General features: G+C 41.3%; 1 protein-coding gene across 1 annotated transcript in view; it reads left to right on the top strand.

The window, feature by feature from the left end:
• Positions 1 to 5,877: 5,877 nt before the first annotated feature.
• RNF182 (ring finger protein 182) overlaps positions 5,878 to 13,806 on the top strand; it is a 59,008-nt gene continuing 51,079 nt past the window's right edge. Inside the window, exons 1-2 of the mRNA XM_072945649.1 lie at positions 5,878 to 6,237; positions 13,184 to 13,278. The gene's annotated coding sequence lies outside the window, so the exon portion shown is untranslated. The remainder of the gene's footprint in view (positions 6,238 to 13,183; positions 13,279 to 13,806) is intronic.

Here is a 13,806-nt window from a genome sequence, read left to right as displayed (position 1 = left end):
CTAGAAAACTAACATTCTCCTTAAATTCTGTGACTCGTATGTAAAGAAGATATTTAAATTTTTAATTTTTCACTTCTAGGAAACAGACAAGATCTCTGAATTACAGTGGTGCAACTTTTACACTTTGTATAACTTTACATACTATTTATATCTGTAAACACAGGCCTTCATGTTTGCATACAAGTTCTTACCTCTAAATGAACATGTCTAGATGGTTTCCTTCAGCCAGCTTTGGAGTTCAAAAGAAATGACTATGCAAAAACCAATAATTTTGTATAAATATATCTATGTAGCTATTTTGAATTCACATATTACTCGTCTGCATCTCTCCTTTGGAAGAAATGGCATGATACAAATCCAACAGTACATACTCATCAAGGTACAGTACATTTTCTCTTCTGAGAAATTAGTCAGGCCATTGATAGAGGATAGAAGGAGAATCTCACAAATTCCAGAGCAATAAGTGGATCGAAATTGATTTCAACCTGTTAAAAATACTCAGGGGCACCTGATCAGTGGGGGAGGAGACTGGGGGCAATAAAAGCATATTAACCCTTACCCAGCAATGAAGATAAGTTTACTCAAGTTACTTGATTAATCAACAAAATTGCTTAATCAACACTATTTACTGATTGCTTACTCCCTGCTTATGACAAGATAATTACCATCATTATCCTTATCGTAAGAATATTGCTGCTATGGGTCTTTTTCTATCACGCTTGCTTCACCCAGCTCAGGCTACAGGGCATTCCAAGTCCAGTCCCTTAGGGAAGACTTGTTACAGTAGTGATACAAAGAAAAACAAGAGTCAATCTTTAGCTTCGGAGTTTCAAACCAGACTTCTGTTCTACAATGCAGGTTTTATTATTATTCAGGTCGGGTGAGTCTCCTGTGTGATCCTGTGCCCTAATGGCGACAGTCCTGTGCTTCTCAAACTAAGAAGTCTTCTCTGATTAATTTGTAATTTTTTTTCTGTCTTCAGTTGGGAAATAGTCATTTATTTGGATATAGATAAGCTTCTCCTTTATATATATCCAGAACTCGTTTTTCTTATCATTATTTTTCTTTTTTTTTTTTTTACATTTTTTAGTTTTTTACATTCATTATTTTTGCCATTTCTCTTACCACTAGCATAAGTGCATTCTTTTAGTGGATTGGAATATGGTTAGAAAAAGAATAGATTCTACTTGCTTGTGCTTTTCTTTCCTTGATCAACAGATATTTATAATAGACTTAAGGGATATTTATGTCTTCTATTTAAGATGTATAAGTGAAAGAACTATATGGAATCTGAATTATTGTGCTTTGAGAATATAATCCACATGGACATAAAGTAGTCACATAACTCTAATTATTTGATACTGGTGATTTTGGAAAACACACTTTTTTCCAAATTTGACTATGCTTTGTCTTGATAAAATGCCATTTTTGTAAGTTGCTCAGCACAGAAGACCTCCGTGAAGTAGCCAATGCAGGCATCCGACGCTAAGTCTGTATTAAATGAAGCATCTCTCCTAATGAACTTCAGGAATCCTAGAGTCTGTGGGAAGAATAAGAAGGAAGAAAGGGCACCAGCTCTCCCTCCAGATGGAAGGTTTGACTGTGGCCAGAACTGCGGTCACTGCGCTGGCGGGAAGAGAAGGCGCCATCTGTGGTGGCAACTGAGCTCTGGCCTTTCCCCAAGAGAGCCACATCCGTGCCATAGCTCCCTGTGAAACCAGAAAAGATAGCTACACTTTACAACTTTTTTCTGCTGTCCCCAAAACAATGACTTTGATTTTATATGAAAAGATACATGTTTACAAAACTGAGAAATTATGTGATGAATTTTCACTTGAGCATAAGGGTTAAAACTCTTAAGTTCCGGAGCCAGAATCCCTGAGCCTGAGGCTTGGTTGTATCACTTCCTACCCTCAACTTTGGGTAGTTCACACTATCCCTCTGTGCCTCAGTCTCCCAATCTGCAAAATGGGAACACTAACAGTATTTATCTCCAGGCTGTGCAAATAAAATGAATTAAGTAGGCAAAGCATTTAGAGCAAAGAGTAAGCATCCAATAAATACTATTATTATCATTGTCATTTAAATACTGGGCTCCTTTATTATATTTGAAATGTTTTATTATGGGGCATAGATGAAGGATCCCTGGACTTGGATTCAGAACCAATGGGTTTTGATCCCAGTTTTCCATTATCCTCATAAGACGCCTTGAGCATGAGCCTTATCATCTCTGGGCCTGAGCGCCTCACTTATAAAATGGGATAAGATGATATCTAAGTGCTCTCTCAACGCAGGTATTATTTGCCTCTTTTTATGACTTCTGCTGAAACTTACAGCTACCTTAAAAGACTTGTCCTAGAATTAAACCTACACTAATAGTATCTACACACACGCTCGCACACACCTTATGTGGGATTTACTTTACACACCCCTAGGCTGATGCAGAACCATTGAGCAAAACAGGAATTGTTTTCCTCCTTTTCAGGTCACAGTGATACCACATTGCAGAAAATTACTGAGTTCTGTGGCTTACAACACATACAGGCATAACCAAACAACCCCAAATTCCTACAAATAAGATTTTTGATATGAGCCCATAATATTTTGACAAGCCATTCAGCCTGGTCATTTTGATATAGATTCACTTCGACACAGCCTTCAAAGCTAACACCATTAAGAGGAAGAAGGAAAAAAAGTTAACATGAAACATACAGGTTTTGGAAAAAATTGTCATCATAGTTTGAGTCCTTCTGAAAGTTGAACCTGAATCAAAGACGTGAAGGAGGGGTGATTCTGGGAAACCAAAAAGAAGGGGTGGAGAGAGACCAGGAAAGAGGGAAAGCTGATTTATAGGTGAGATATCCAGGTGATGGGGGTTCAATTCCACCTGGATTCGAGAAGGGTACAGGTAGCCTCCCAGAATTGTCTCTCTGCAGGATGAGACGGTGGGGCACTCTCCACCACCAGCTCTGTCGTCCTCCATTGGTGGAAGGTCACCTGAGAAGTGTTCATTGCAATTGCCCTCCGTGTCCAGGCTGTGTTTTCACGAAGTCCAAGTGGGCTCCTGAGGGTTCAGAGAAGGACTTGTGGCTGGTCATGGAGATGGTCGTGGGCTCTGTAGGTCTGACTGTAAACCTGCAGGAACCATCCACTGCAAGTGTGACCAAAATCAGAGCAGAGTTAGGCAGGTGGGACAGAGGGCACCAAAAAAGTTTCTACATTTTGCTGTTAAATGGGTTAATGCCTCACCATGTCCGAACAGGCATTTTCCTCAAGACTTTTTCCATCATTGTTGGGAAAATGAGTGTGAGGAACGGGACGGGGCTGCCACAGGGGTAAAGATCAGGGGTATCTGTACGTCTGCGGCGAAAATTGATGAGAAAGGAACAGTTTTTACAATTTGGATGCAGTTATTTTGATGTGGGGGTAAGGCAGAAATGGAATGGGGCTCAGGGTGGGGGATAAGTGTCAGGGATGTTTGTTTGGAACATTACTAAGCCATAAAAGCAGTGTTTCTTCAAGCAATGTTTTTATGCATTTGACAACCAATTGGTCAAACGCCTTCCCCTCACCCTCCGTGTTAAAACAGCCGGTTGTGACCAGCAGTGTAAGCACATCCCACCTAGCTGGATGTAAACTAATTGAAATGAAAGTGGATTTTGGATAAGGTAATATTTATGCCAATATCTGTACAAAAAAAGCTACCAGGAGAGGGCTATTTGGGTGACACGTCATTCTTGCTACATAGCCATGAAAAGGGTGATCAATATTTTGACACAACTATTTTGAGAGTGATAATTTGTTACATTTAAAAAAGTCATTCGACTTTCAACTTTTTAAAATTACCAAATCACCTGCTTAACAGATACTTCCACCTCTCCAGGCCCTCTTCCTACCCGTGACTCTCATTCTTTATTCCTTCTCTTTTTAAAAATACTTCATTTTTAAAGGTAGAGTTTTGTTTATCGAGTTTTTCTAATTTTTAAAAATTCTGATGAAAATATACATAACATAAAATTCACCATCTTCGCCATTTTTTAAATGTATGATTTAGTGGCATTAAGTACATTCACATTGTTGTGCAACCATCACCATCACCCATCTCCAGAACTCTTTTCTGTCTTGCAAAACTGAAGCTTTGTCCACGTTAAATACTAGCTCCCCATCCCCACTCCCCCAGTCCCTGGCAACCACAATTCTATTTTGTCTGTGTGAACTTGACTACTCCAGGTATCTCGTATAAGAGAAACTGCAGTATTTGTCCTTTTGTGACTGGCTTACTTTATTCAGCTTAATGTCCTTAAGGTTCTTCCACATAGTAGCATGTATCAGAACCTCCCTCCATTTCACTGCTGAATAACATCCCATTATATGTGTGTTTCACATTTTGCTTATCAGTACACCTGTTTCTGGGGGCACTCGGATTGCTTTCGCCTTTTGGCTGTGGTGAATAATGCTTCCATGAACACAAGTGTATACATATCTCCTTGAGAATTTGCTTTCAACACTTTTGAATATATATACCCAGAACTGCTGGATCATACACTAATTCTAGTTTTAATTTTTTGAGGAACTGTCTTACTGTTTTCCATAGTGGCCGCAGCATTTTACATTCCCACCAACAATATGCAAGGGTTCCAATCTCTCCAGATCCTCACCAACAGTTGTTTTCTGTGTTTTTGATAGCAGCCATCCTAATGAATGTGAGGCATGCCTTCCCTTTTAACTGGTACAAGGATGTGAGGATTCCAATTACTTGAGATCAGTTGCCCGGGAGAGCTTCTGGGTAAAGACAGCCAGCAGCTCTTGGCAGCGGTTAAAGAATCAGTGCACAAGATATATTGAGCTAGAAAATGCATCACCACCCAAAAGTTAATTGGGATCACAGAAAACAGGCTCATCACAGTCACTGATGGTATTTTAATAGACTCAGTCAGGACAGAGGGAAAACAAACCCTACTGCGTTATGGTGCCGTGGCAGGGGAGAGGGTGAGCAGGAGTGCACACTTCTGTTTTGCTCCAGAAATTCAGCCAGAAGTAAAAAGCAGTGAAGAGATACCCATGAGGAATAGGGGTGGGACCAGTCAAAGCTGCTTTGACTTTTACTTTAGCGAAATGCTTCTTGGAACAAACCCACCTCTCACTCTCATTAGTGCTCACCTGGGAGCCTTAAGGTAGTGAAAGAAAAGTGTCCACCGGGTGGTGTCACCCCAGGTGAGGTCTTGGGGCTCAGCCCGCTCCAGCACCGTTGGCTTCCTCTTCGCTTTGTGCTTCCTCTGAGGGTGGTCCCAGGGATTTTTTAACCTCGTGTCTATACTTGTGGCTCACCCTCTTGGCATGAGTGGGAGTTACTTCTGTTGTAAGAAAATGTTTTGTTTTCCCCACACCCCCACATTTCGTTTTACCAGAGTTCAACCCCTGGAAACAAGTCTGTGGCACCCATCTGAAGTAGTTAAGATGGATCTGCACAGCGATATTTGTGAAGGAGGGGGATTAAATATGGAAAACTGAGGGATGGGATGTGTTTCCTGTGCCAAAAACCTAAGGGCCACCTGTGCACAGAGTTAAGACCAGGTGAGGACAGAGGGAGAAGGCGGCCGTCTGCAAGCCCGGGAAAGAGGCCTCTGAGCCAACCTTGCTGACAGGTTGGTCTGGGACTTCCAGCCTCCAGGCTGTGAGGGCATACATTTCAGTTGTTTAATTCCACCAGTCTGTGGTTCTTTGTTTCGGCAGCCACAGCTGACTCACACAGTGACTTTGTCCTGGCGAGATAAGAAAACCAGTTTGTCTTCTTTTCTTCTGTGTGTGTGTGTGTGTGTGTATGTGTGTGTGTGTGTGTGTGTGTGGTAGAGAAAGAGACAGATGGAGGGAAAGAGAGAGATTGAGAGAAAGAGAAATAAAGGTGGAGGAGAGAGCAGGTGGATCCTTTTTTGGAGAACAGAGTTAAGGAGGTGGTAACTATTCCTTCCCTCTGCCCTCCTTTGGTAGCCATCTCCTGGGCGGATGGCCTCGACCACAGGCTGAGTCACGCCGGGGGCGGGGCCGGGCAGGGATGGCTCGCCCACTGGATGTCGCGGAGGAGCGGCGCCTGGACCAGGATCTGCGCCAGAGCCTCGGGCGCCAACTCTGTAGACCCGGGCGAGAGAAGCCCACCCACGACTCCCCCCACCAAGCCCGCAGCGGCCGCCCGCCACGTGGGGGCTGGGACACGCAGGGAAGGACCTGGGGCCAGGCGAGGTGAGCACAGGTGGGGCGCAGGTGAGGCGGGGGAGGGGGCGAGGGACAGCGTGGGCGGCCTGGCCCCGCGCAGGTGGGAGGAGGGGGGCTGCCCCCTGGACAGAGACCGAAGCTAAGGAGACCCCAAGTGACACATTCACGGCTGGATGGAACTGTGCTTTACTCAACTGGGCTGAAATTGCCTAAAAGAACTGAAACTTAATTACTAGCTTTCAGTTTTCTCTCGTCCTGCTTCTGTGGCGCCCAGAGGGAGAGTGGGCGAAGTTTCACAAACCAAAGTCATTATCCACTACTGAGAAAAAGAAACCGCCCAACCCTTGGTCTCAGTGAGCTAAGAATCCTGTATTCTGAGATTCCAAAAGAGTTGGTTCAAGGACCACTGTTGGACAAGGACTATTGTGATAACAGAGCCTTTAATACACAGAGGAAAAAAAAAATAGGAGAAATAGACAAATCCAACCTCACAATGAGACATTTTAATACACTGTTTTCAATTATTTAAGATCAAAAAAGTAAATCAATAAGGACATAGAAGATTTCAAAACTACTAACAATATCATAACATGACATAGTATGAACTCTTGCATCCAAAAATTGGAGAATATATATATATATACATATACATATAAAAAGGAGCTTAACTTCACAGAGGGATTTACAGTGATAACATAAAAATACGGTTTTTAAAACCTTCCTATTACCCAAAGTCGTTACAGGATCATCTCCCTAACGGGCAGGCTGTGTCTGAGTCATGGCGCACTTCCCGTCCTGCTTCACAGCTCCTTTACTCAGAGCCAGAAGATCCCCGGCACAAACAGCACTACCACTTTATTATTCCCTGCTTGGGAGCTGCTGTGGTTTGGCTTGTTGTTGGAGAGATTTTTAAAGACAAACGTTCAGGATCCTTGCTGGTTGGAGATTAATGAAAATTGAGATGATGCATTTCTGGCTGAGTCACTACTTTTTGCCCTCAGAGTGTAGTTTATACAACAATGAGCCTTTCCTTGACTTCTCACTTGAATATGAATACTTTAATATTCATGATAGTTACAGAAAACAGTGACAGACAATGACTTTGAGGCTCTGAGCAGTGCAGCTACCTCTTCTGGCTAGCAACTTCTTGAAATTCCTCCTGGCTAAGTGTGTATGGTAGAGTGTGTGTGTGTTTGTATAAGCACTGTGTATGTGTGAGCAGGTAAGGTGTGTGTGTGAATGTGGGATGTACGTGCATGTGGGGGGTGTATCAGTATGTGTATGTGTGTGAGCATGTGGGGTGTGTGTGTGTGCGTGTGTGTACATGGTGGGGATGCTCTGAGACTTTGGGATGCGTCCTGACTGCTGCTTTTTCCTGGTACCACCTGCCCCTGATGCTCTGGTCACCATAGAGACCGTCTCCTCATCCCTCTGTGGCTGCTCCATGTGACCGTGCTTTGGAGACTTTCTCCTTCAATGAACTCCATGTAACTCTGTGCTGCTGCTGCCCCACTGCCCCTTGCTTTTAACTTTACCACTCTCACTGCTGTCATCGACTTTGTTTTTTCAGGGAGCTGTTGGTAAAAATTCTTCTAGTCCAACACAGCTGCCTGCGTAATAGTCCACAGAAAGGTGGCCTTGCGTTTCCCTCTTAGGGCCGGCTAGTCCCCCTCATCCCCCTCTCCTTCTCCTTCGTTTTGGTCTCTTTAGGAAGATGCTCCACCCCCTCCCTCCCACTCTCTTCTTCTCTGTTTTGGAGTTTGAAATAATTGTAACTTTTCAAAAACACATCAATTCCACAAAATAGGGTACGAGTCATCTCCTTAACACAAAAGCTAGGTTTTATTTGATAAATTATATTTTCATGACTGATACAAATGTTTCCCTCACTTGTAACTTTAGATTTTAACTGTTTAAAACAAGAAGCTTATACTTGGAAAATGAAACATTTTTCTCCTCTGGAGCATTCTCTGGGGCATTTCATTTTTCTCCCTATTATCATTACGGAACAGAGGACGTTTAGCTCTTGGAAACATTATGTACCAGTTTTATAATTTTGCTAGTTCTTTTCTCTTCTTAATTGCTCTTTGGATTTTCTCCAAAATGTTAACATTTCTGCCTAATTAAAAGGTGCCAAAAACACGGCCATATTTCTTGCCCTAGCTTGAAGCTAAGCTAACTCGATTCATAACTGAGTGAGTCCTCATCTAACTCAGAATTCAGCCAGTCAAGCTGTGAGGAGACAAAGAATCAAACCTCAAATGCCAAGAAAGACATTTTATAAGAAGTACAGGACACTTAAAAATTGAGGCTCACAGTCCTATCTGTAACACAGTGCTTCTCAAACTTAGGAATCAGAAGGAGAGCTCATGAAAAAGGAACAAGTCTAGGCTCACCTCATGCTGAACTAGAATCTTCAGGGAATAGGGTCCAGATAACACTGAGAACTACTGTCAAAAAATGCAAACAGCTGAAGATAAAGGGCCTATCGGCTGGAGTGAGAATCTTGAGATCAAACTTGTAGCAAATTGAGTTCACTTCAGTAAAGGAGAGAAAGAATGAAGGGGACTAATGATTAGTAGGCGCCAGCCTCAGGGCCTTTGCACTTGCTATTTCCCCTACCTGAAATGCTCTTTCACCTCCACCTCTTTCAGTGTCAGCTAAAGTGTACTATGGCTATGGTCAGAGAAGCCTTCCATGATGATCATATCTAAGGAAGCAACCCCTCTTCTGGCTCCCACTTTCTATTATCTCCCCCTGTTTTGCTATCTTTATAGTACTAATCACTGTCTGAAATTATCTTTTTTTTTAAGGTTTATTCTTTATTGTCTGTCTCCCTCTACTGGAATGTACCTCCTGAATCCTTGACAAGGGAGCCAAAACCACTCAATGGGGAAAGGATAGGCTCGTCAATAAATGATGGTGGTAAAACTGGATGTCCACATGCAAAAGAATGAAACTGGACCCCTATTTTACACGACTCACAAAAATTAACTAAAAATGATATAAGGGCTTAAATGTAAGACCCAAAACCATAAAACTCCTGAAAGATAGCATAAGGAAAAAGCTCCTTGACATCAGACTTGGCAATAATTTTTTGAATGTAACACCCAAAGCACAAGCAACAAAAGCAAACATAGACAAATGGGACTATGTCAAACTCAAAAGCTTCTGCACAGCAAAAGAAACTATCAACAAAATGAAAAAAAAAGCAACCTATGAAATGGGAGAAAATATTTGCAAAGCATCTATCTCACAATGAGTTGAGAACCAAAATATATAAAGGAATTCATGTGACTCGGTAGCAAAAACCCAAATAGTTCAATCAAAGAATGGACAAAGGACCTGAACAGCCATTTTTCCAAAGAAGACATACAGATGGCCAAGAGATACATGCAAAGGTGCTCAACATCACTAATCATCAGGAAAATGCAAATCAAAACCATAATGAGATATCACCTCCCACCCATTAGGAAAGCTATTATCAAAAGGATAAGTGTTAAAGGCCCAAAGAAAAGGGAATGCTTGTGCAGTGTTGGTGGGAATGTAAAACAGTACAGCCACAAAGGAAGTTCCCCCCAAAATTAAATATAAAACTACCACTTGATCCAGCAATCCCACTTCTGGGTACAAATCCAAAGGAAATACAATCACTATCTTGAAGAGATATCTGCACTCTCATGTTCATTGCAGTGTTATTTACAATAGCCGAGTCATGGAGACAACCTAAGTGTCCGTCAACAGATGAATAAAGAAAACGTGGTGTATGTGTACAATGGAACATTATTCAGCCACAAAAAGAAGGAAATTCTGTCATTTGCAACAACATGGATGGACTTTGAGGGCAATATGCGAAGTGAAATGTCAGACAGAGAAAGATGTCACATACATGGAATAAAAAAATGTCAAACTCACGGAGAGTAGAATGATGGTTACCAGGGACTGGGATGGGGGTAGGGAAAATGTGGAGATGTTGGTCAAAGGGTACTAACTCCCAGTGATAAGATGAATACGTTCTGGGGACCTAACGTACAGCACAGAGACTATGGTTGACAATACGCTATTGTATACTTGGAAGTTGTTATGAGAGTAGATCTTAAATGTTTCCACCATAACAACAGCAAAATGGTAGTTATGTAAGATGAAGGATGTGTTAAATAACCTTATTGTGGTAATCATTTCATAGTATATACATGTATTAAATCACCTCCTGTACACCTTAAACTTACATCATAATATATTGCCAGCTGTATCTCAATGAAGATGGTGAGGGGGGTGAGGAATGCTGCTGGATGCAATGAACAGACTACTCAACACTCGCGTAAGCAGTAGAGAACTTCATTATGATCTGCTGGGTGACCTGAAGCAGGAGCAGGGCAGGCATGGTCTGCTCTACTCTTATCCCCTCTAACCTTGTTGAAGGGCATGTTCTTTCTCTGGAACACCTCTCTCTCTTGCTCTTGGATCTTAGTTTTTTTTGTTTTTTTGTTTTTTTTTGGAGTCAAGGGATGGGAAGGAGAGAGAGGGAATGGGACAACCGTCTCTTATTCACTGACCCGTGGAGGTGGTTCCCGCTTTGTTGGTTGTCTCTGTTTTTCTGGCTCCCATGGACTGGCCTTTGAGGTCGGCTGAGTGGCAGCGTCCAAATGCTGGCTTTCCTGGGCTGCTTGTATGTTTTCTGTTTGTTTGTTTTGTGTTATTGGTTTGTATTTGAGAGCGGCGGGCTTCTCCACTGGATGATTCTCTGATGTTGGAGAGTGTGCTCCCCTTTGACCATCTGCACCCCTTCTTAGCTCCTGCCTCCCCCTGCACACCCAGGCTTCTGGCTGCCTGGGTTCCTTTGCCTGGTGGATACAATAAGAACGTGGCTCACGGCCAACTTCCTTCCCGGGAAGGACACTCCTGTGTTCTTGCTGTGCCGACGGTGGAAGGCAGGCTGGCCCACTGTTGCTCTCTCTCTGCTTTGCTTTCTCCTGCTAGTCATTACTGTAGTTATTTTAATTTAAGGATATTCAATTGGAGCTTTACTTAAAATACCCAAGAATTGAGAATGGTTCAACTCTTAATAATTGGGGAAAAGTTAAATGGAATGTGATTCGATTTTGCAGTGAAATACTTGACAGTCATTAAAAAGTCATGTTTTTAAGGAAGAGTTAATTGCTTGGGAAAATATTTGCGATATGGCAGAAATAGGAAAAATGGTGAACAGTTTACAGTAAATCCCAACTTCACTTAATACATTGTGTGCATGCATACACACACACACATACACACACACATGCACATCCCAGAGGAAATACAAGGCAGTGTTTGTTAATTGTGGGCTCATTTGGGTGGCAGGATTATAGATGACTTTAATATTCTGCATTATACATTTTTTCCCTTTCCTCCAATTTTCTGTAATCAATATATATTGCTTTTATAAGCAAGGGAAAAAATATTTTCAATCCTGTCGGAATTTTCAGCAATTTTATCATGAGTCTGATCATTTTCTGCCTCTTGTAAAAGGCTGTGATCTAAGAGACTTCTCTGTTGGAGACAGTGTAATGGGCACTGTGAAAATAAAAAAAGGTGAGGATGAGCAAAGAAGTGACTATCTACACATTTCATCAATAGCTAAACAGTTAAGATCGGACAGTGTTCTGTTATTTGTAATTGTGGTATACAATGATTAAATTCACGGTATTGTAAATTGAATGTAGTTCTCACTCCCTAGAGTGGTTCCAGTTATACTCAGTGGATCCTTTTGCTGCCTTAAAAGGTTTGATAATAAAAAACCCTTTTCGCTGTCATTATAGATTCCAATTATTTTTTAATCAACGAGTTCACTCACCAAGCAGTTGTTGGACCCAGGAATGAGATGGTCTTTAATGCCCTTTCTTATGGACACACAATCTCAGTGAGAGATTCTCTTGGGGATCCTCTCACTTTGCTTCAGGGTGACGGTGGGGAGGAAACCTTCCTCCCCATGACACTGCCTTCCCTGCCACTCCCCAGATTCCCCCTGCTGTCCTCCCAGAAACAGCCCCAAAAGGCAAATTACAGTGAGGATAAGACATGAAAGGGGAAAATAAAATAAGAGAGGGGCAATCCTGATAATTGATGATTATCAGTTTTAAATTGAGGACTGTAAGTAACTTGAATATGATCTGAGTTTAAAAAAAATTATAAAGTAAAGTAAATATATGACTGGCATCAAGAGATGTGGGTTCTGGCCCTGACTCTAACTTGCTAGCTTGCTGTGTAACCTGGACAATCATTCGACCCTCTGAATGCTCAATTCCCTAATCTACAAAATCTTAAAGAAAAGAAGTCGGATTCAGCCTGGAGCTGATTCCTAGCTCAGGCACTACCTTGGTCATCTTTCTCACCCTCTTTAGATGTTCGTTTCTTTGTATGTCAAATAAAAGTGATAGTGTCTATCTATTCTGTTCCTGGCACAAAATAGGTACTTCCTATTCCCTTCATTTTAGGAAAATTCGTAGTCTAAAATTCAGACTCTAGTTCAATACAGTTCTTTTACAAGTGAGAAAGTTGAAAAATGGAGCAATTAAATAACTGGCAGAAAGAATATTCACTAAGTGTCCAAACTGTGCCTGGGAATCAAATCGTCTGACATTAGATGGTCAACCCCTCCAGCCATCACTGGTTGCTCACTTGTGACGCTAAGCTTAATCGTTAGAAGAACAGACCTCCTTTTGTGGGACTTTCATTTTCCATAAATCATTCAGTTTCTCACTTAGCCTGATGAAGTGGTCTAATCTTACAGCTATTGAGTGAAAGGATTGGGGTTTGCTGTAGAGCACTAGGGCAGTGAGGGGCAGGAGGAGGAGGAGAACTCGCTTTTCCTTAAAATGGGTCGAGTAAAAGAAAAAATGTGAATAAATTTCTATGCCAAGACAGTAGTAAGGTGCTACTACCTACAATATCCCATCAACAGCACTGATTGCGTTATTTTCCATTTTATGTCTAGTAAGTGATCATTAGAAAACTGGAAAATATGGAAATGGGTGAGGAAGAAAAATCAACAAGAGAACGGTCATCGAAACAACATTATTCTCAGCTCTGGTAAATTTCTCTCTGTTTTATTCTCCATTCAGAGATCTTACTACACATCTTTGAGTATGTAATTTTATATTTTGCTGTTTACCCTTAACATTATAACATATGCATTTCATGTTATTTCACAGTCTTAACACTTCTTATTACAAGGCTGTATAATATTTTATTGAGAATGGCAGTTTATTTAACTATTTTTCTGTTAACCACTTGGGTCATTTCCAATTTTCTGCCATTACAATAGAATTGTAATAAACATTTTTATGAATAAAGTTTTTCTGTATGAAAGATCACTGGACTGTAGAGCATGAATGTATACAGTCCTTGCGACACACAGTAACTCTCTAAGAAGATCATGCTCAGTTTGCATATAAACTGTCATTTTAAACTTTCATTTTATTGATTTCAAATGTTTTATGCCTATTTATATTTAAAGTGAGACAGAAGACCTTTTAAAAAATAACAGAAGTAATATGTGATGATTGCAAAGCTTTACATGATACAGAGATGAATATGGTTGAAAATGAAATTAGCCCA

The sequence above is a fragment of the Vicugna pacos genome, chromosome 20, assembly GCF_048564905.1.
Source record: "Vicugna pacos chromosome 20, VicPac4, whole genome shotgun sequence".
Lineage (NCBI taxonomy): Eukaryota > Metazoa > Chordata > Mammalia > Artiodactyla > Camelidae > Vicugna > Vicugna pacos.
The sequence above is the reverse complement of the archived record's forward strand: the minus strand, read 5'-3'. Positions and strand labels throughout refer to the sequence as shown.